The 20,880-nt window shown below is 36.0% G+C and overlaps 1 pseudogene; it reads right to left on the minus strand.

The window, feature by feature from the left end:
• Nucleotides 1–710: 710 nt before the first annotated feature.
• Nucleotides 711–806, minus strand: LOC138815130 (U6 spliceosomal RNA; annotated as a pseudogene).
• Between the last annotated feature and the right edge of the window lie 20,074 nt (nucleotides 807–20,880).

Below are 20,880 nucleotides of genomic sequence, written 5' to 3' on the forward strand. Positions count from 1 at the left end.
TGCTGTGTGGCCAATAGATGTTGGGGGAGGGGTCTTCACGCTTCTCTGTTGTGAAATTCTTCTTTTTAACTCTTTATTTTGTTTTTTTCTACCTCCTGTTTTTCTCTGGATGTTGGTTTTTTTGTTTTTGTCGATCTCTTGGGGAGATTAAACGTTGGAACTCAAACTCTCTTTTTGGTTGGGGAGAGCTGTGGTGTTCCCCTACTTCCCCATAACCATCTTGGTCCCCCCTCGTGTTTTTGCTTTTTTTAATCAGAAATAATTTTAATTTATATGTTGAAATGAGTACTAAATAAACTAAAGATATTTCTGGTGCTTATCTGAAAAATTATACTTTAAAATATTTTGTATTGTTTGTATAATGCCCATAATCTATTTTATTCTTTCCTAGATATAAGACTTTGAATATACATTGTTTTATAATATATAGGTTCATTAATAAATGTGTCAGATTGCATTCCATAAAGAAACAGTTTAAGATTCCTTTTTTACTAGGTGCTTATAGTATATTTCTTTGGAATAAAATGACAGTGTTGTCTAATTTTAAAAGTTTTATAAAGGTTATGCTATGTAAAGGCCTTTCTAAGGCGAAGATTTAATACACTGATGTCAAACTAATTTTCATTTATATGAATTACATGTATTGTTACACGTGTAATTTTGTAATCAACTTTTTAATAATTGTTTTCATTTCTTGCATCTGAAGAATGAAATATATGGAATAATTCACAGATTTTCATATCATCCTGTGCAATTGCCATGTTAATCTCTGTATTGTAATTTGGGTATATGTGCTGCTGAAGCATGTAATGTCCTCTAAATTTTGGTAGTTAATGATGCAATCTTTATACAGAATTATATCCTTGAGTGCCTATTTGTAACAAAGAAACCTTAATATTCCTAACAATGCTACTGATCGTATTTCCCCAAAATTCTGTGTATAATGGAAAATAATTAAATTGTTCAGACTATTGCTCACGTTTGGAATTTTTTTGTCAATGACTATTTTAAGCCTTTTTCATTTTAGATTTGATCATATTTGAAGCATTTTTAGCTAGGTCTAAAAGGGATGGCTTTTTCAAATATTTATTTATCCAACTGAGTTAGCTCTGTGGAGCTAATGGATTCAAAGTAACCCTTGGTTAAGAGTTCCTTGTAAATTTCTGCAGGTGAAATTTTCACAAATGAGGTCATATTGGCACAAATGTTTACCTGACACTTTACCCTTCTTCCATGTAGGATCAGACCAAACAGAATATCTTACCTGAGAGTGTAAATTGTCTTACTTGAACAAAACAAATCTTAGTTACAAGGGATAATAGAAAGATGAACATTTCAGACAGAACTGTTCAGACTAGAAGGGTTTTTTTATCAAAATATAATTGTTTATTATACCTACCATTTCAAAAGTAGCTAAAGCCAAGAAGGTGAAAAAATTGTTCATATGAATGATTACCTAATGTCCTAGCCTGTCTGCCTTCCAACCAGGCAGGAACGTACACTACTGCCTTTCTATCACCAAATATTTCATAGCTCCAGGAGATGTCCATATGTTTCTCCTTGTTATTAGACCTTAAATGGGTAATGTTTCCTCTTGCCACCAGTCTGTAAATCTACAAAAGGTAAAGGTTTAACTCTAACTCTACCAAACACTGAGGTAGAGTTAATGGAATAATACTTTAAATCAGAGTTGCTTTTGATACCCTAACCACAACAGAACAATGCAAAACATGTGCCCTTTTTTATTATATTATATATAGTTATTTATTTTATATTTATATGTGCCCATTTCATATTTCACACAGTGAAACTTACTAAAATCAATTGATAATTTGACAAATAAATTGATATTTATGTATTCCAATAAATAGAACTGGAATATAAATAATTAGGTTCAGAATATATATTAGAATATAAAAAGTATCAATGCAATGTCTTCAGTATAAACTTGTGATAAATTCTAAGTGTTCGTGGTCTTCTGAATTCACAATTTAAAAAATCAACGTTGTTTTCCTCTAATCTATAAGAGATTTTACACTGATGTTCTGTTTATTGTTTGAACTCACTGGCCCCAAACTGTTTTTCTCCATATTTCGGAAGCATTCCTACAGATTATGCTCCAGTTGTGCTGATCTGATATCTAAAAGACATTATTCTTCTATAGACCCATGGGGCCTAGTATGTTATGGCCGAGTTACCTGCATCATCAGATAACATGGTCAAGACTTATCACCTAGGCCTATGCAACATGCAAGCAGAAAGTAACTGAAAATCCATCTCAATTTCTCATTTCGTTTTTTTTCCTTTTTTTCTTGTGAAAATACTGTACAGAGGGGTTACAATTAGATGGGCAAGATAGTGAGTATATTTCTTATCAAGCATTGTAACCTCCTCCATTGTTTACCCTTCCCATCCCTTCCCATACTCGCTCCCTCCATCCAACCCTCCCCCCAAGTTGTAAAGTTCGTTTTTGACATGAAAATTTGTACTTCTAATTGTAGCAAAAGGTCCACCTGTATCCTTATTTAAACGACTTGTTTTTCCCCTTCGCTTCCACAAATTATACGGATATCAAATACAGTGAAAGCAGGGGTTATACTGTGGGGGAGGAACATACAAAGCAACAAAAAATAACTTTATAATTGCGTATCAAACAAATGCATGAAAGAAAAAAACATTTAAAATACATATCTTAGGTTTCATTTTCCTAACAATACCTTATCTGACCTTTTCTGCTTGACTCATACATATAGTAGATACTGCAAATAAAGGAAATCAGAGGACCTATATTTTTGGGGCTTGGCTTACTTCACTTAATATAACTTTTTCCAAGACTTTCCATTTCCTAACAAATGGGGCAATGTCATTCTTTCTGATGGAGGCATAGAATTCCATTGTGTATGTATACCACATTTTCTTGAACCATTCAACTACTGAGGGGCATCAGGGTGGGTTCCATATCTTAGTTATAGTAAATAATTCTGCAATAAACATAGATATGCTGGTAGCTTTAGTGTGGTCATGTTTGTAAAAATTTAGGTAAATGTCCAAGAGTGGGATTGCTGGGTCATAGGAGAGCTCTATGTGGAGTCTTTTGAGGAACATCCATACTACTTTCCAAAGTGGTTGAATAAGTTTACTCTCCCACCAACAATGAAGTAAGATTCCCTTCTGTCCACATCCCCTCCAGCATCTGTTGTTGTTAGAGTTCTTGATTTTTGCCATATTAACTGAGGTGAGATGGTATCTCAATGTTGTTTTGATTTGCATTTCTTATATGGCTAGGGAGGTTGAACATTTCTTCATGTGTCTATTGGCCATCCTTCTCTCTTCTTCAGAGAAGTTTCTCTTAAAGTCTTTAGCCCACTTATTTATTGGGCAATTGTTTCTTTGAGGATTTGTTGTTGGGGGATTTAATTTTTTGAGTTCCAAGTATATTTTAGATATGGAACTCTTGTCCATTGTATAGCTAGTGAAGATCTTCTCCCAATCCGTGGACTTTCTATTGATCTTGCTAGCTATGTCCTTTGCCAAGCAGAAGCTCTGCAACTTCATGCAATCCCATTTGTCCAACCTTTCTTTGATTTGTTGTGTTTCCGGGTCTCTATTAAGAAAATTTCGTACTGTGCCAAGGAGACCTAGGGTTTCTCCTATTCCATCCTGTAATGTTTTCAGAGTGTATGCTTTGACTCTGAGGTCTTTGATCCATTTAGAGTTGATTGTGGTACAGGATGATATATAAGTATCTAGCTTTAGTTTTCTACAAGTCCTTAACCAATTTTGCAAGCACCATTTACTGAAGAGGCTCTCTTTCTTCCATTCTATATTTTTTATCTCCCTTATCAAAGATTAGATGGCTCTAGGTTTGTAGGTTCAATTCTGGTTTTACAATTCTATTCCATTGGTCCTGAGGTCTGTTCTTGTGCCAGTACCAAGCTGTTTTGATTACTATGGCTTTATATCAGAGTTTTAAATTTGGTTTTGATATTCCTCCAGCCGTGGTCTTTCCGTTGAGGAGTGTTTTTGGCTATTCGGGTCTTTTATCGTACCATATGAATTTTTGGATTGTCTCTTCTATTTCCTTGAAGAATGAGGTTGGAATTTTGAAAGGTATCACATTAAATTTGTAGATAGCTTGGGAAGTATTGCCATTTTCACAATGTTAATCCTTCCAATCCAGGGGCATGGGAGTTTTTCCCATTTTCTAATTTCTGATTTGATTTCCTTTTTCAAGTTTTTAAAGTTCATCATAGAGGCCTTTCACTTCTTTGATTAAGTTAATCCATAGGTATTTTATTTTCTGTGGGGCTATTATAAATGGAGTTGCTTTCCTAATTTCAGCCTCACTTTTCTCATTGTTGGCATACGAAAAAGCCATTGATTTTTGAGGGTTAATTTTATACCCTGCAACTTTGCCAAAGTTTTGAATCAGCTTGAGTAATTTGAGAGTGGAGTCTATGGGATTCTTTAAGTACAAGATCATGTTATCTGCAAAGAGGGAGAGTTTTATTTCTTCTTTCCCTATTTGGATCCCCTTTATGTCTGCATCTTGTCTTATTGCTGTAGCTAGGCATTCTAATACTAGGTTGAAGAGAAGTGGAGAGACTGGACATCCTTGTCTTGTACCTGAGTTAAGAGGAAATGGCTTTACCACCAAAGAAAGTCCGGTATCACATGGAGGCTGAACAACACACTGCTGAATCAAGAGTGGGTCATGGAAGAGATTAGACAGGAAATTCAAAAGTTCATGCTATTCAACAAAAATGAACACACAAATTACCAGCTCCGATGGGACACAGCAAAGGCAGTACTCAGAGGCAAGTTTATAGCAATGAGCTCCTACATCAACAAATTGGAGACATCAGAAACTAGCAATTTAATGACACATCTAAATCTCCTTGAAAAAGAGCAGCAAGATAAACGGCAATCCACTAGACGGAAAGAAATAATCAAAATTAAATCAGAATTAAATGAATTGGAATCCAAAAAAACTATAGAAAGAATCAACAAACAAAGAGTTGGTTCTTCGAAAAACTTAACAAAATTGACAGAACCTTAGCAAACCTTATCAGAAAAAGAAGAGAACACACCAAAATTAATAAACTCAGAGATGAGAATGGAAACATCACCACGGAAACAACCAAGATTCAGAACATTATAAGGGAATATTTCCCAAAACTTTATGCTAATAAATTTGAGAACTTGACAGAAATGGACCTTTTCCTAGCAAATATTGACATGCCAAAACTAAACCAAGATGAGTTAAACCAGCTTAACAGGCCCATATCAATCATGTAAATAGTAATAGCAATAAGAGACCTCCCAGCTAAGAAAAGTCCAGGACCAGATGGTTTTACAGCGGAATTTTACAAGGCCTTCAAAGCAGAGCTCACACCAATACTCCTCCAACTCTTCAATGAAATTGAAAGAGAAAGCTCACTACCCAACACATTATATGAAGCCCTCATGACCCTCATCCCAAAACCAGGAAGGGACTCATCAAAGAAAGAGAACTATAGACCCATTTCTTTGATGAACATTGATGCAAAACGTCTCAACAAAATTTTGGCCAATCGACTTCAACAATTCATCAAAAAAATCATACACCATGATCAAACAGGATTCATTTCAGGGATGCAAACCTGGTTCAATATACGCAAATCAATTAATATTATTCATCACATCAACAAGAGCAAGAATAAGAACCACATGGTTATCTAAATAGATATAGAAAAAGCATAAAACAAGATGTAACACCCCATTGGTGAAGATTTTGGAAAAATTAGGAATCCATGGAACATTCCTCAATACAATAAAGGCTGTATATGACAAACCTACAGCCAGCATTATACTCAATAGTGAAAAACTAAAGCCATTTCCTCTTAACTCAGGAACAAGACAAGGATGCCCACTCTCTCCACTTCTCTTCTATCTAGTATTAGAATGCCTAGCTACAGCAATAAGACAAGATGCAGACATAAAGGGGATCCAAATAGGGAAAGAAGAAATAAAATTCTCACTCTTTGCAGATGACATGATCTTGTATTTAAAGAATCCCATGGACTCCACTCCCAAATTACTGAAGCTGATTCAAAACTTTGGCAAAGTAGTAGGTTATAAAATTAACCCCCCAAAATCAATGGCTTTTCTGTATGCCAACAATGAGAAAAGTGTGGCTGAAATTAGGAAAGCAACTCCATTTGTAATAGCCCCACAAAAAATAAAATACCTAGGAATTAACTTAAATAAAGAAGTGAAGGACCTCTATGATGAAAACTTTAAAATCTTAAAAAAGGAAATCAACACAGAACTAAAATATGGCAAAACCTCCCATGTTCCTGGATTGGAAAGATTAACATCGTGAAAATGCCAATACTTCCCAAGGCGATCTACAAATTCAACGCAATACCTATCAAAATTCCAACCTCATTCTTCAAGGAAATAGACGAGGCAATCCAAAAATTCATATGGAACAATTAAAACCCCGAATAGCAAAAAAGCTCCTCAAAGGAAAGAACACTGCTGGAGGAAAAACAATACCAAATTTCAAACTCTACTGTAAAGCCATAGTAATTAAAACAGCTTGGTATTGGCATAAGAACAGACGTTAGGACAAATGGAATAGAATTGTAAATTCAGAAATGAACCTACAGACCTATAGCCATCTAATCTTCGATAAGGGTGTTAAAACAATAGAATGGAAGAAAGACAACCTCTTCAGTAAATGGTGCTGGCAAATTGGTTAACTACTTGTAGAAAACTAAAGCTAGACCCTTATATATCACCCTGCACCAGAATCAACTCCAGATGGATCAAAGACCTTGAAGTCAAAGAAGACACTCTGAAAACATTACAGGATGGAATAGGAGAAACCTTACGTCTCATTGGCTCAGGCCGAAATTTTTTGAATAGAGACCCGCAAACACAACATATCAAAGAAAGGTTGGACAAATGGGATTGCATAAAGTGGCAGAGCTTCTGCAGGGCAAATAACATAGCTTGCAAGATCAATAGAAAGCCCCTGGATCGGGAGAAGATCTTTACTAGCCATATAACGGACAAGGGTCTCATATCTAAAATATACTTGGAACTCAAAAAATTAAATCCCCCAACAACAAATCCTCAAAGAAACAACTGCCCAATAAATAAGTGGGCGAAAGACTTAAAGAGAAACTTCTCTGAAGAAGAAAGAAAGATGTCCAATAGACACATGAAGAAATGTTCAACATCCCTAGCCATAAAAGTAATGCAAATCAACACAACATTGAGATATCACCTCACTCCAGTTAGAACGGCAAAAATCAAGAACTCTAACAACAAAAGATGCTGGAGGGGATGTGGACAGAAAGCAACCTTACTTCATTGTTGGTGGGAATGTAAACTTGTTCAACCACTTTGGAAAGCAGTATGGAGGTTCCTCAAAAGACTTCACATAGAACTCCCCTATGACCCAGCAATCCCACTTTTGGGCATTTATCCAAATGTTTACAAACAAGACCACACTAAAGCTACCAGCACAACTATGTTTATTGCAGCATTATTTACCATAGCTAAGATATGGAACCAACCCAGATGCCCCTCAGTAGATGATTGGATCAAGAAAATGTGGTATATATACACAATGGAATTCTATGCCTCCATCAGAAAGAATGACATTGACCCATTTGTTAGGAAATGGAAAAAGGTGGAAAAAATTATATGAAGTGCAGTAAGCCAGGCCCAAAGAAACATAGGTCCCATGGTTTCCCTTATTTGTAATATCTAGTATTTGTATGAGTGAAGCGGAAAAGGTCAGATAATGTGATGTCAGGAAAATGAACCCTTAGATGTGTATTTTAAGGTTTTTTTCTTTCATGCCTGTGTTTCTAACGCATTTATAAGATTATCTCTTTGTCGCTTTGTATGTCCCTCCCCCACAGTATAACCCCTGCTTTCACTATATTTGATGTCAGTATAACTTGTGGAGGAGATGGGGAAAAACCAGTTGTTTAAGGATACAGGTGGACCTGTTGCAACAATGAGAAGTACAAGTTGTCATGTCCAAAAGGAGCTTTACATCGTCGGTGCGGGGGCGGGGAGGGGGGGAAGGAGAAGGATTGGGTTTGGGGGGTAGGGGGGAGGCTGGGAAGGGATGTGAAGGGTAAACACAGGAGGAGGCTGCAATGCTTGGTAAGAAATGTACGAATTATCCTGCCCATGTAATTGTAACTCCTCTGTACAGTATGTTCACGAATAAAATAAAATTAAATTAAAAAATAGAGGAAATGGTTTTAGTTTTTCAACATTAAGTATAATGCTGACTGTAAATTTGTCATATACAGCCTTTATTGTATTGAGGAATGTTCCATGGATTCCTAATTTTTCCAAAACCTTCATTATAAAGGGGTGTTGGATCTTGTCAAATGGTTTTTCTGCATCTATTGAGATAACCATGTAGTTCTTATCCTTCCTGCTGTTGATGTGATGAAAAATATTAATTGATTTGCGTATGTTGACCCAGGTTTGCATCATTGAAATGAATCCTGTTTGATCTTGGTGTATGATTTTTTGGATGAATTGTTGATGTTGATTTGCCAAAATTTTGTTAAGAAGTTTTACATCAATGTTCATTAAAGAAATGGGTCAATAGTTCTCTTTCTTTGGTGAGTCCGTGCCTGGTTTTGGGATGAAGGTGATGATGACTTCATAGCATGTGTTTGGTAGTAAACTTTCTCTTTCAATTTCATTGAAGAGTTGGAGGAGTATTGGTGTGAGCTCTGCTTTGAAGGCCTTGTAGAATTCTGCTGTAAAACCATCTGGTCCTGGACTTTTCTTTGCTGGCAGGTCTCTTATTGCTGTTTCTATTTCCATGCTTGATATGGGCAGGTTAAGCTGGTTTAACTCATCTTTGTTTAGTTTTGGCATTTCAATATTTGCTAGGAAAAGGTCCATTTCTGCCAAGTTTTCAAACTTATTAGCATAAAGTTTTGAGAAGTATTCCCTTAAAATCTTCTGAATCTTTTTTGGTTCTGTGGTGATGTTTCCATTCTCATCTCGGAATTTATTTATCCGTGTGTGTTCTCTTCTTTTTCTGATAAGATTTGCTAAGTGTCTGTCAATTTTTTTAATTTTTTCGAACAACCAACTCTTTGTTTTGTTGATTCTTTCTATAGTTTTTTTTTGGATACTAATTCATTTAATTCTGATTTATTTTTAATTATTTTTTCCATCTACTGGATTGGGGTTTATCTTGCTGTACTTCTTCAAGGAGGTTCAGATGTCTCATTACATTTTTGGTTTCAGATCTCTCCAATTTTTTGATGTAAGGTCTCAGAGCTATAAACTTGCCTCTGAGTACTGCCTTTTCTGTGTCGCAGAGGAGCTGGTAATTTGTGTACTCATTTTTGTTGAATAGCATGAACATTTGAATTTCCTTTCTAATCTCTTCCTTGACCCACTCGTGATTCAGCATTGTGTTGTTCAGACTCCATGTGTTACCGGACTTTCTTTGGTGGCTTTTGTTGTTGAGTTCTAATTTTATTCCCTTGTGGTCTGAGAAAATGCGAGGTATCATTTAAATGTTTCTGAATTTGGACAAGTTTGCTTTGTGGTCTAAAATGTGGTCAATTTTAGAAAATGTTCCTTGTACTGCTGAGAAAAACGTGTATTCTGATGCTGCTGGGTCAAATATTTGGTAGATGTCTGTTAAATCTAGTTGATCATTGCAGTTGTTTAGATCTGCGGTTTCTCTGTTTAGTTTTTGCCGAGTTGAACTATCTAGTGGGGGAGAGTGGTGTGTTAAAATCCCCAACTATTAATGTCTTTGGATCTATGTGGGATTTGAGGGAAAGTAGTGTTTCTTGGATAAATTTGTTTGCTCCATTGTTTGGCGAATAGATATTTAGAAGTGTAATATCCTCCTGAAGGATAGATCCCTTAATTGGTATGTAGCGACCTTCTTTATCTCTTCTCACAAATTTTAATTTAAAGTCTATTTTATCTGATATTAGGATTGCAACTTCCACCTGTTTATGGGGGCTGTTTGCTTGGTAGATTTTGCTCCAGCCTTTAACATTGAAATTGTGTTTTTTTTTACAGGCAAGATGTGACTCTAGAAGGCAGCAGATAGAAGGATCTTGTTTTGTAATCCAACTAGACAGTCTATGTCGCTTAATTGGAGAGTTCAGTCCGTTAATATTAAGAGATAGGACTGAGAGTTATTTGGGAGTTCCTTTCATGTTATCCACCTTCTTGGGTGCTGCAAAAACTGGGTTCTTCCTATGGTTCTTGGATTCTCAGTTTGGGTGCACTTTCTTGGCCTTTATTGTGGTCTTGTTGGTTTTCTATGTGTAGGACATTTTTTAAGAATCTTTTGTAGGGCTGGTTTGGTGGAGATGTATTGTTTCAATTTTTCTTTCCATGGAAGGTTTTTTTTTGGCCTTCAGTTATGAAGGAGAGTTTAGCTGAGTACAGTGTTCTTGTTTGATATTGTTTGTTTTTAGGGCATGGCATACATCATTCCAGGCTCTTCTTGCTTTGATTGTCTCTGCTGAGAAATCTTAGGTGATTCTAATTGGTTTTCCTTTATAGGTGATTAATCTTTTCTCCTTGACAGCTTTAAGGATCTTTTCCGTGGTCTGAATTGATCCTGTGCAAATTATAATGTAATGGTGGGATGTCCTATTCTGGTCTGTTCGATTTGGAGTTCTAAAAGCTTCTTGTATTTGAATAGGCCTATCTTTTTGCATGTTTGGGATGTTCTCTTCTAGGATCCTGTTACAGAAATTTCCTGGACCATTAACTTCTGTTTCTAGGTGCTACTCTACAACCATTATCCTTAGATTAGGACTTGTGATGGTGTCTTCCAAGTGTTGGATAGATCTATCATATTTCTTGGATTTGTCTTGGATGGTTGTATGCTCTTTCTCTATAATGTCTAGGCTCTCTTCAATCTCCGAGATTCGATCTTCTGCATGGTCTAACCTGCTGTTGAGACTTTCTACTTTGTTTTTTTATTTTTTTCCTTCTAGTTGGTCAGCTTTGATGGCTTCAAATTCTTTGTTGAAACTTTGTTTTAGATCTTGTATGAACTTCTTTACTTCCATAATTTGGTGTTCTGTGTTTATTCTCAAATCACTTAGTTGATTATTGGTGATTTCCTTGGACTCCCATTCCTTCTGTTGGTTTCCATTCAGCATTACCTTTGTGGTCTCCCTGACTTCCTTCAGAAGTTTGTTAATGGATTCCATGAATGCCTTTAGTGATCTTTGTGTATTCTCATCCTGCTCTCTCAATTCCTGTATTACTCTTTGATTAGCTTCCTCCCATTCATGAGATTCCTGTAGTTCTCTTTGAGTGTTCTCAGCCTGCTCATGCCATTCCTGCCTTTCTCTTTGAGTATTCTCAAGCTACTCACGCAAATCCTGTATCAGTAGGATATTCTCAAGCTACTCACGCAAATCCTGTATGAGTAGCTTCCTCACGCTTATGATAGTCTTGTATGAAGTTTTAGATTGCCTCCTCTCTCTCCCTATCATGCTCATACATGGTCCTTTCTATGTTTTCAATCTTTTCATTTATCATGTTTGCCAGCAGTGTTTGTAGAGCTATTTGGGAACTCTCCTCTGGATTATTCACTATCTGTTCTGTCCCCTGGTTATCATGAGTGGGAGTTGAGATACCCGGACTTGCCATTTTTCTTGTGTTTTTCCACCTTACTCAGATCATTTAGGATGAAATTAACACCTGTTTTGTGCTAAAACACAAAAAGCATCAACCGAAGTCTGTATTTGTACAGTCAATAGTCTGCAGATACAATGTAGTTCAACAGATACATCTATTCAACTTCAAACAACTATATATTTATTGGCTATGAACCGCAAACAAGAATTTGGTAAACCAGAAATTATTAGGTTAGGAAGAGATGTGGGTAAAAAATAGGAATAGAGTGATGTGGGAAGATACAGGGAGTGTTAGCTAAGTCCTAACCTTAAAGCAGGCAATAGGTTGGATAGGATGAAAGTAGACAGAGAGAAAAAAAAGAAGAAAAAGAAAGGAACAAAAAGAAACCAGAAAAAATAGAAAGGTAAAAATTAAAAATATTATACAGAAAGAAAACAAACTATTCAGAGAAGAACATGAATATAATGAAAGAAGGAGAGGGTTATTAAAGAGATGTGAAAAACTTAAAAATAAAAAACACTCAAAATATTATATAGGTGTAAAGATGTAGTACTGCTATTAAGGAATTTACGTGTAAGAGGTTTTGAATTGAGTAACTAATTTGTGGATTAAGTGTGTACACAATGGGGGATAAGGTCTAATAATTGGCTACGGGTTTATCTGAGGATGTGCAGAACAGCAATTAAGTCACATAAAGAACGAAAGAGAAGAACAGGTGAAAAGGATAAGAAAGAAAGAAAAAAGATCAGAAGTTCAGTAGAGCTAAACAAAAAGCAAAACAAAACAAAACAAAAAACACAAAAACAAAAACAGAAAAGGGAAGAAAAACACACACACACTTATACCCCTAAAATAAAATTCTAAGAGAAAAAAATTTACTAGAAAACATTTTTTTTCAAAAAAAGTTAAAATTAAAGATTACAAAAATTTTTTAAGAAAAAAAATTTTTATAAGGTACAACCAAAAAAAAAGTTCTTTGATTTTTTTTGGGAGCGGTGGGAAAAATCCTGTGTCTCCCTTGTGTCCATAACCAGCCTCTTGTTGGAGTCTCTGGTCTTGTGTTCCTGTGGCTTGGTTGGTTACTCAAGTCAGTTTCTTTGAACAGGCAGAAAAACGCTCTGCGATCCTCCTCCCAGGTTCGTTCAATGGGAGGAGATGGCTTGTTCTTTGAGTTTGGAGATGCTGTGATGAGGCTAGGTTCTGGGTAGAGTTGAGGCCTTTCAGCAAACAGTAGCTTTTCCCAGGGGCTGGTTTGTGAGAAACTCACAGAGCCCAGCCTGGAGCCACTCTCAGGGTTTCTGTTTACTGACTTTCAGTTGATTGTCGAGGTTGCTAAAGGGAGGTGCATCCTCTGGGTCTGATTACCCGGTGAAGAAAGCCACTCCTGGGGCTGCCAACCAAGCTGTGTGACTTTTCCCTGGGTGGAGCTGAGTCTGGCAGGTCAGGTTAGGCTCTTGTGATCTGGTAGATGACTGTAGATTTATTCCAGGGTCTGTGTTGGAGCTAGCAGCTCTGCTGGGCTTTGTCAGTATCCAAGATGGAGATCCCCGGTACTGGGTGGGGAAGGGGTGGCCTTCCCTCCTCTTCTCCCTGAGGAGTGAGAACATCAGGCTTCTACTCACACCGAGTCTTGCTTCCTGGGTCATCTCTGGCCTGTGAACTGCAGGATGAAGATGTCTGCTCCTTGTCAGTTCTTGCTGATGTTGAGTGGAATCTGCTCACAGGCTGTGTCTGGCTCCTTCGTCCCAGACTCTCTGTGATTCAGGTATGGCGGTGGCAGTTGCCGCTGCCACCACTGCCACCACATGGCGGCTGCTGGAAAGTGCTCAGGGCTGTCTCCCTGCCTGTATTTTCTCTCTCTGGCCTAACTCTCTGTCCTGTGAAGGCACTTGGTGTGATTCTCTGGCTTAGGACTGTTCACTGGAACTCTAAAACTGCTTTCTATGCGAGAGATTGTTTAGTCTCCAGCTTCTCCTCCACCATCTTCCTGGAACCTCCCTCAATTTCTCATTTCTTATAATATTTCAGGGCCCCAAATCCTTGAGATACAAGAATTAGCAGCAAGCAATTGTGTAATGCAAGGCAACTTAAAATGAAAGATGAGGTCACAAAATCAAAAGAAAGTACTGTATTTCAAACTCAATTTACAGATGACCAGCCCATATAAATGAACAAGATCAGAAAATGTCACAAGATTATTTTTAATACCCCTCCCCTAATGATTAATGTAATATTTCAGTCTAGCATAAGTGGTCTCAAAAATAGTTCCTGGAAGGATAGATCCGTGATTGATCTATCAAGCCCAGGAAAACTTGACTTAGAGGTCAAATGTAACTCAGCAAAACACTAATTGAGAAGATCGTTTGTGCTTCAAAACACTGGTACTTTAGTACAACTTGGTTCTGTGTTATAAAAATGTCATTTTCAAACCAATGATAACCTACATTTATTCTCCTGAAAGTGTATTCCTTTTCAAATAAACTTTTTGAAATCACACTTGCCAAAACAACACTTGCTAAGTAGATGACACGTAGTGACATTACGAGTTTTTCAAGTGTAGGGAGCAAGTTACAATAGAGTTGATTTCTTTACCCAGCACTAATGCGAAACAGGTTCAACCATTCATTAAAGTGCAGAAATGGTACCATGCACCATTTGTGTTGTTCAGTAGGTGTCTTCCAGAAATTTGTTAAATAGATCAGACTCCCATATTTCAACCCCAAACGTTAGCTAATAAAATAAATTTCATCACTTAATAAGGGACATTTTAAAAAGTCACAAATACTTGCTTTATCATATGTTGTTTTGTTTTCCCTCTGTCTAACATAGTTAGAAATATGTCTTTAAGTCTTGAATATGGGTACTCATCTGAGATGTGACAAAATCTATCTTCTATTTCTATCATATTCCTTTATAGTAGTAAATGTTAGTTTTCTTTTTTCTCCTAAACTTATAGGTAGTATAAAGTCTTATCCCATGTAAAATATAATAATCACACACCATTGTACAAAGCCATTTATAAAAATTGGTATTTAAGAATATATTCAAAGCCATTTTTAAACTTTCTTGTTGACTAAAGATTAATCTGCAAATGGATGAGAATATAATCATGTCTAGGTGTTCCAAGTCTCCAGTCTTGCAAATTGTTATTGCAGATGAATGAATTATGGAAATGTAACCTGACATCAGTTCAATTATATGCAGGACAGAAACTCCATGGAATGTGTATAAACCTTTCAAAGTACTAACAGACAGTTTAGCAGAATGACTATCAGGAAGTTGAAACCAAAGAGGAATAATAGTAAATACATAGAAGGAATGAACAATGGAACAAGGGGCAAGTACAGCTAGAATACTCAATGTACACATTTGAGAAAGGAAGTGGTAAACCAGAAATAAATCTTGTAGAAGGGGTTTTTGAGAATGATAGAAGGAGTCACTGTGATCCAGGAGCAATGGATAATTAGGTGGACATATTTAGTTGTAAGACACTTGCACAACCTTTGGAAATTCAGTTAAAAACACAGAAACAAACAAAAACACACAAAAATCACCAAACAGCAATCTCTAGAGTGTACGAATATGACCTCTCAAAAATTTTAAGCAGTTAATGAAGGAAAGTCTTGGTAAAAACAAACAAAACTGTTCAAAGCGGGCAGTTTAGTGTAGGGGAGGATTCTGAACAGATTTAAGTAGATTGTCTAAGGTTATAAATCACTTATATCTGCTACAAATATTAACTTTCTCCTATGAGTTCTCTTTGTCTGAACTGGATACTCCAGTCCTGAGCCACAATTGATAGCTTGTGAAGATGGAATGTAAGAAACAAGATGAAGAACCCATTACTCCACTGTAGAGAAAACAATCCTCTATTTTTTCTCTCATCTCTCTTCACTACTTTTTATTCATACTTTTAGGTCAATTCATTTTGAATTACATTTTCCTTCTTTATTCTGGCAAAGTAATTGTTCAAATAATTCACTAAATATTATTTGCCATTTTTTTGATTATGCTGTTTAATTGACTAAGCGAGTCCATTAAACTTTCCTCTTGCATTTGGTTGCCATGAAACAACATCTATGTTAATGTGGACAAATCTAATGTAAAATTTGTCTCCAGAAAACCAGTCCAAGAAGCTGTGATCACAAATACTTGGCTATATATTTTTCTTTTTTCTTTTACCTTGAAAGTCTTCTTGTGTCTAAATTGCCCAGAAAAATAAGTACTCCACCACTTTTTGTTTCAATCAATTCTAACCTCAAGGATATATTTTGCTAACGAGATGCTTAGAGGAAACCAAAAAAATACTCCATTTTTGTCTTCTCTCTTAAGACTCTCCTTAGATACCATATCAGGAGCAGTGAAGTTATTCTTTACAAAATTATTTCAATAGATTATTTTTCTCATGGTCTTACATTTGATCACCAAGATGTATGGAGAAGAATAGAGTTAAATCACCCATACTTTTGAAGACAGGTCTGTTACAAAAGGACAACGCTTCTGTGTCCTACTTCTATGTCCTCCTCTTAGCTCTTCCCTGATTTTCTTGGCTTCAAGTCTAGTGAAGCCTCAGACACTGCTACATCTTCATGTTTTCTCTATTAACACTCTTTTAAGTTGCCTCATTTGGATGTGGAATTTATTTTCATGTCTTCATTCAATCAGTTCTGCATTGTAGTGAGCCAAATAGGCTCTGTAAAATCACTTTAGGTACCAAAAGTATTAAGACAATCTATATCAAAAAGTTTTGGCTTCCCTCTACTGCTGAATCCAATAACTTAGCTAGGGCTTCTAAGAACACTATTTTCTAAACTTTCCCATTTGCTAATTCTTTTCTGAACCCAAAACATTTTTGGGGGTGGGTCCGGTGATAGGGCCTGAAACTCTGGGCCTGGGCACTGACGAATCGAACCCAGGGCCTCATGCATGCAAGGCAAGCGTTCTATCACTGAGCCACCTTCCCAGTCCCTGAACCCAAAACTTTTTGGCTTATGAAGTTAGAGAATTCTTCAGTATCTCTTGTTAATAAGGATATTATATTTTGTGAGCCACTTAGAAGTATGAAATCATTGGTTTGAAGTACCCAATCAGATTTTTTTTTGTATTTCACTGCTTCACGTGCAAAGACATTGAGGAAAGTATTACAAACAGAAAAGTGTAAACCCAATAATCTCTTTCATTGTAGAGGGCATTTTCTCCCTAAATATTTTGACCCAAACTATTTTTGTTTTTGTTTTTTTTGTTTTTTTGTTTTTTTGGGGGTGGGGGTCCAGTCGTGGGACCTGAACTCTGGGCCTGGGCGCTGTCCCTCAGCTCTTCAGCTCAAGGCTAAAACTCTACCACTTAAGTCACAGCAACACTTCTGGCTTTTTTCTTTTTGCTTATGTGGTGCTGACGAATCGAACCCAGGGCCTCAGGCATGCAAGGCAAGAGCTCTACCACTGAGTCACCTTCCCAGACTGACCCAAATTATCTGTTTGATAATTAAAGTTTAATTCACAAATTTTGATGTCTTATTTTTTAAGAATTTGAATTTAAATTCCACTACAACCTTGTTTCACACAGTGAGTAGATTTCCTGGGTAATGACAATTCTCAAGGGAACCTACTGGATTTATAGCAAGTTTTCTGAGGTTTGTTTGTTTAGTGTGAAAAAGAGCCATCTTTACCCACATTGCTTCCTCGCTACAAAATCTCCATGGATTACTTTGCACGAAAGCCTATTTTCCCAGGCAATTTTAAATTTTCTTAATACGCTAAGGTGTTAAAAATTTTGAACAATTAAAATTTACCTGTCATAACTTTAAAACTGTTTTGAAATTCCTTTATCAGAATCGCGAATTCACCAAACCTAATACCACCTTTACCATCAAAAAGATAACATGTTGTTTTCATGATTTAGTGTTCATGCAACTATTATTTTCCAGTGTCATTGTTATGTGTGTATATGACCATATAAGCTGATGCTGAGAAAAACGAACTCCAAGATAGGGAAACAGATTTTTATTTGTGGTTTTTGTTTTTGATGTACTATGTAATAACTATTTTCTTTAGGATTTTCCCTATGGTTTCTCCCTGCTGTATTTGATTTTGGTACCCTGTGTATTGTGTACACATTTAACTTAACTAGGGAAGGGAAAAGGAACAACAAAATGGTGAGAGAAAGCAGAAAGGCAAACCAATGCAATAGCAATATTCACAAGACCATATTTTGGAAATGGACATTACAACTTGTGAGGGGTGAAGGGGGAAAGGAAAACTGTGAGAAAAATGAGGGAGAGGTAACAAGTTTGAAAAGTTATGCCTTCACTACCTTACAATTACTGTAACCACACTGTACATCACTTTGATAATAAAATTTAAAACATAAGCTGCATAAAATATAATTTCACTGTATTGGTATAGTAAATATTATTCTTTATGTAGTAACTTTTTAAAAATCAAAACTATTTGGCTTCTAATTTGAATTAATTACCCTTTCTTTATCAGGTGGTCATCAAATTGAATGTTATCCATCTAGACAATAATTTCACAATAAACTTGCCAATATTTTGAAAACAGAATAAATTTAGTACTTTCTCATACTAAAACTGAAAAGAGATTAATTACATGGAAACCCATAACATTTAAAAGTAAATAAGTTGTTAAAAGGACAGAATATATGTGTTATTAAAAATTCCTATGACTAATTATTCATTTTTAAATTATCAACATTCCATACCTGAGAGATTCAAAACAGTACCTGTTTGCATGTTATGAAATTCTGCAGTAAATACAGCTTCCAATGGGCTGTTACAACTTGAGAAGTCAACAGAAAAATAGCCACATTATTATAGAGGATAAGACTATGAAGCATCTGTAATAATTAATTCTTCAAGAGTAAGCAATTGTTTATCAGAGTAAGCTTTATTTGTATGAACATCAATCCCAAGATTTATGCCATAAAGTCATTCCATCTTGTAAAAAGTGCACCTTAAAATTCCTTAATTCAAATCATGAATAGCTTTATTCTATTGTGAAAAAATACTACACCTCTGCTAATGTGATGCCCTCCTTATACAGGAAAGAATGCCACAATAAACTGAGCTCCATCATTTTTCCCCCAGTGGCATTCTTGAGATCAGAACACTTGCAAATATTATTTATATTTTACTTTTTAGCTATCATAGATATTCAGGATGCTAAGATCGGAAAATTATGGTTCAAAGCCAACTCAGGCAGGAAGGTTTCTTAGATTCTTATCTCCAATAAACTTCTCAGAAAAAGCCAGACACAAGTGGCACTGAGGTTGAAGTGTTAGGGCACGAGCATTGAGAATAAACAGGCTTAGTGACAGTGTCCAGGCCCAGAGTTCAAGCTTTAGGACAAGCCAATAAAACAAAAACAAAAATAAAAACAAACCCCATACCTAGAATTTTTCTCAATGTATAAAGAGGCACGTAATTAAGGAAATGGCTTCTTGTGTTACATATAGGAAGAAGAAAGAAGATGTCACACAATTACTCTCTTCACACCATATTATACCACACCCTCAAAAAAATTGCTCTTTTCCCAAATTTATAGATTACTGTCATCCATTTGTTGGCAACTCTGTCTAGATTACTCACATTATCATGTTATACATGAACTGTTGGTATTATTTATTAACTAAGTTCTAATTATAACTCTCTTGAAAGTATATTCTAGGAAAATAGAATGCCAGTATAATTTGTGAATTTGTCAATTAAACCTTCTACTTAAAAAGACTTTGGTTGTATTCTATAAAATGTGAAATTACAAAGAAAACCAAAATATTCATTTTAAATCTCAATTCTAGTTTAGCAAGGTCTAAAAAGTTCTACGTTAGACATACTTTGCTATTTCTCCAGGCTTAAGCTTTTGTAATCCTTCACCAGTTCTTTGGAATCTAACAGAATGATACTTACTTTCGCAATTTTGGGGGAGGGAATCATGAGCCATTTTGCATCTATGTATGTTCTGTAATGAAGAGAGCATTTAAAACAAGTGAGGATTGTATATGTGTTGCATTTCAATAGGAAACTTGACTTCTCAAAACATGGTAATGAAATTAGCCTGAACTTCCAACTGTGTATTCCTTTATTGTTGTTTGGTTTGCTTTTTTGAGACAAAAGTATACTACCTGGTCCAGGGAAGGTATCACTATGTAATTCCACTCCTTAATCTCCTGTCTTAGTCTCCAGGATTGTACCACATTACCCTGCCATAGGTGGTTGGTTTATTTAATCTAGATAAAGACTAGCAATTCTGAACTTCTCCTATGATCTTATCCACTAGACTGACTGCTCAGACTGTTTATGTGCTATTTTCAAAGATGTTCTAACATTTGACACAGGATATGAACATTTTCAGATGTACTTGCAGGGGTTTCTGATTCATTCCTCCATGGATCTGATCCCATTAATAATGATTACTTGAATCTCTTACTGTCTCTGATCCCTAGCTATGTAATATTCTCAACTTTTTTAAAGAAAGTTCACTTGAGGGCTTTCTAATACTAAAAATTATCACTTGATTGTAGTCTTATTCAGGACATATTTTCTATTGTTTTCTATCTTTTCTACATATTCTGAGAATTGTTTCATTGTGTATTTGTGTGTGCACATATAAGTGCTTCTCTGTGTATGTGTATGTTTGTATGTATTTATGCAAAAGTCTCAAGCTCTTATTCAGCAATCTTGCTCATGTCTGGGATTCCAGATTTGCCTGACTAATTATAGGTAGTGTCTAAAAGCCTGTTCTGCCAAGGCTGGATACAAACTGAACTTCCCAGAATCCTTTACATCCTTAGGTTTTATTTTTCTAGGAGTATCAACTTTTAAGCTACAAACATTTTTGTGAGTGTAAAGTGTAAGCTGTAGCCCAGATTTTTAACTCAAGAATTCATATAAAGATAGATTAACATACACATTACATATCCTGAGTGTACACTGTTAGAAAGGTGATCGCAAGCCTAGTGGTGTTCGGTTCTGAGGATTGGGGTTCAAAGCCAGCCCGGGTAGGAAAGTCCTGGAAAATCTTTTCTCCAACAACTACCAGAAAACTGGAAGTGGCACTGTGGCTCAAGTGGTAGAGCAGTAGCCTTGAGCTGAATAGCAGAGGGACAGCTCACAGTCCCAGAGGTGAATTGCCATGACCAACAACAGCAAAAAATAATATAAGAAAATGAAAGAAATTTAATGTGATCTTAGCCACCAGTTTA

The sequence above is a fragment of the Dipodomys merriami genome, unplaced genomic scaffold, assembly GCF_024711535.1.
Source record: "Dipodomys merriami isolate MVZ:Mamm:240054 unplaced genomic scaffold, mDipMer1.0.p SCAF_624, whole genome shotgun sequence".
NCBI lineage: Eukaryota > Metazoa > Chordata > Mammalia > Rodentia > Heteromyidae > Dipodomys > Dipodomys merriami.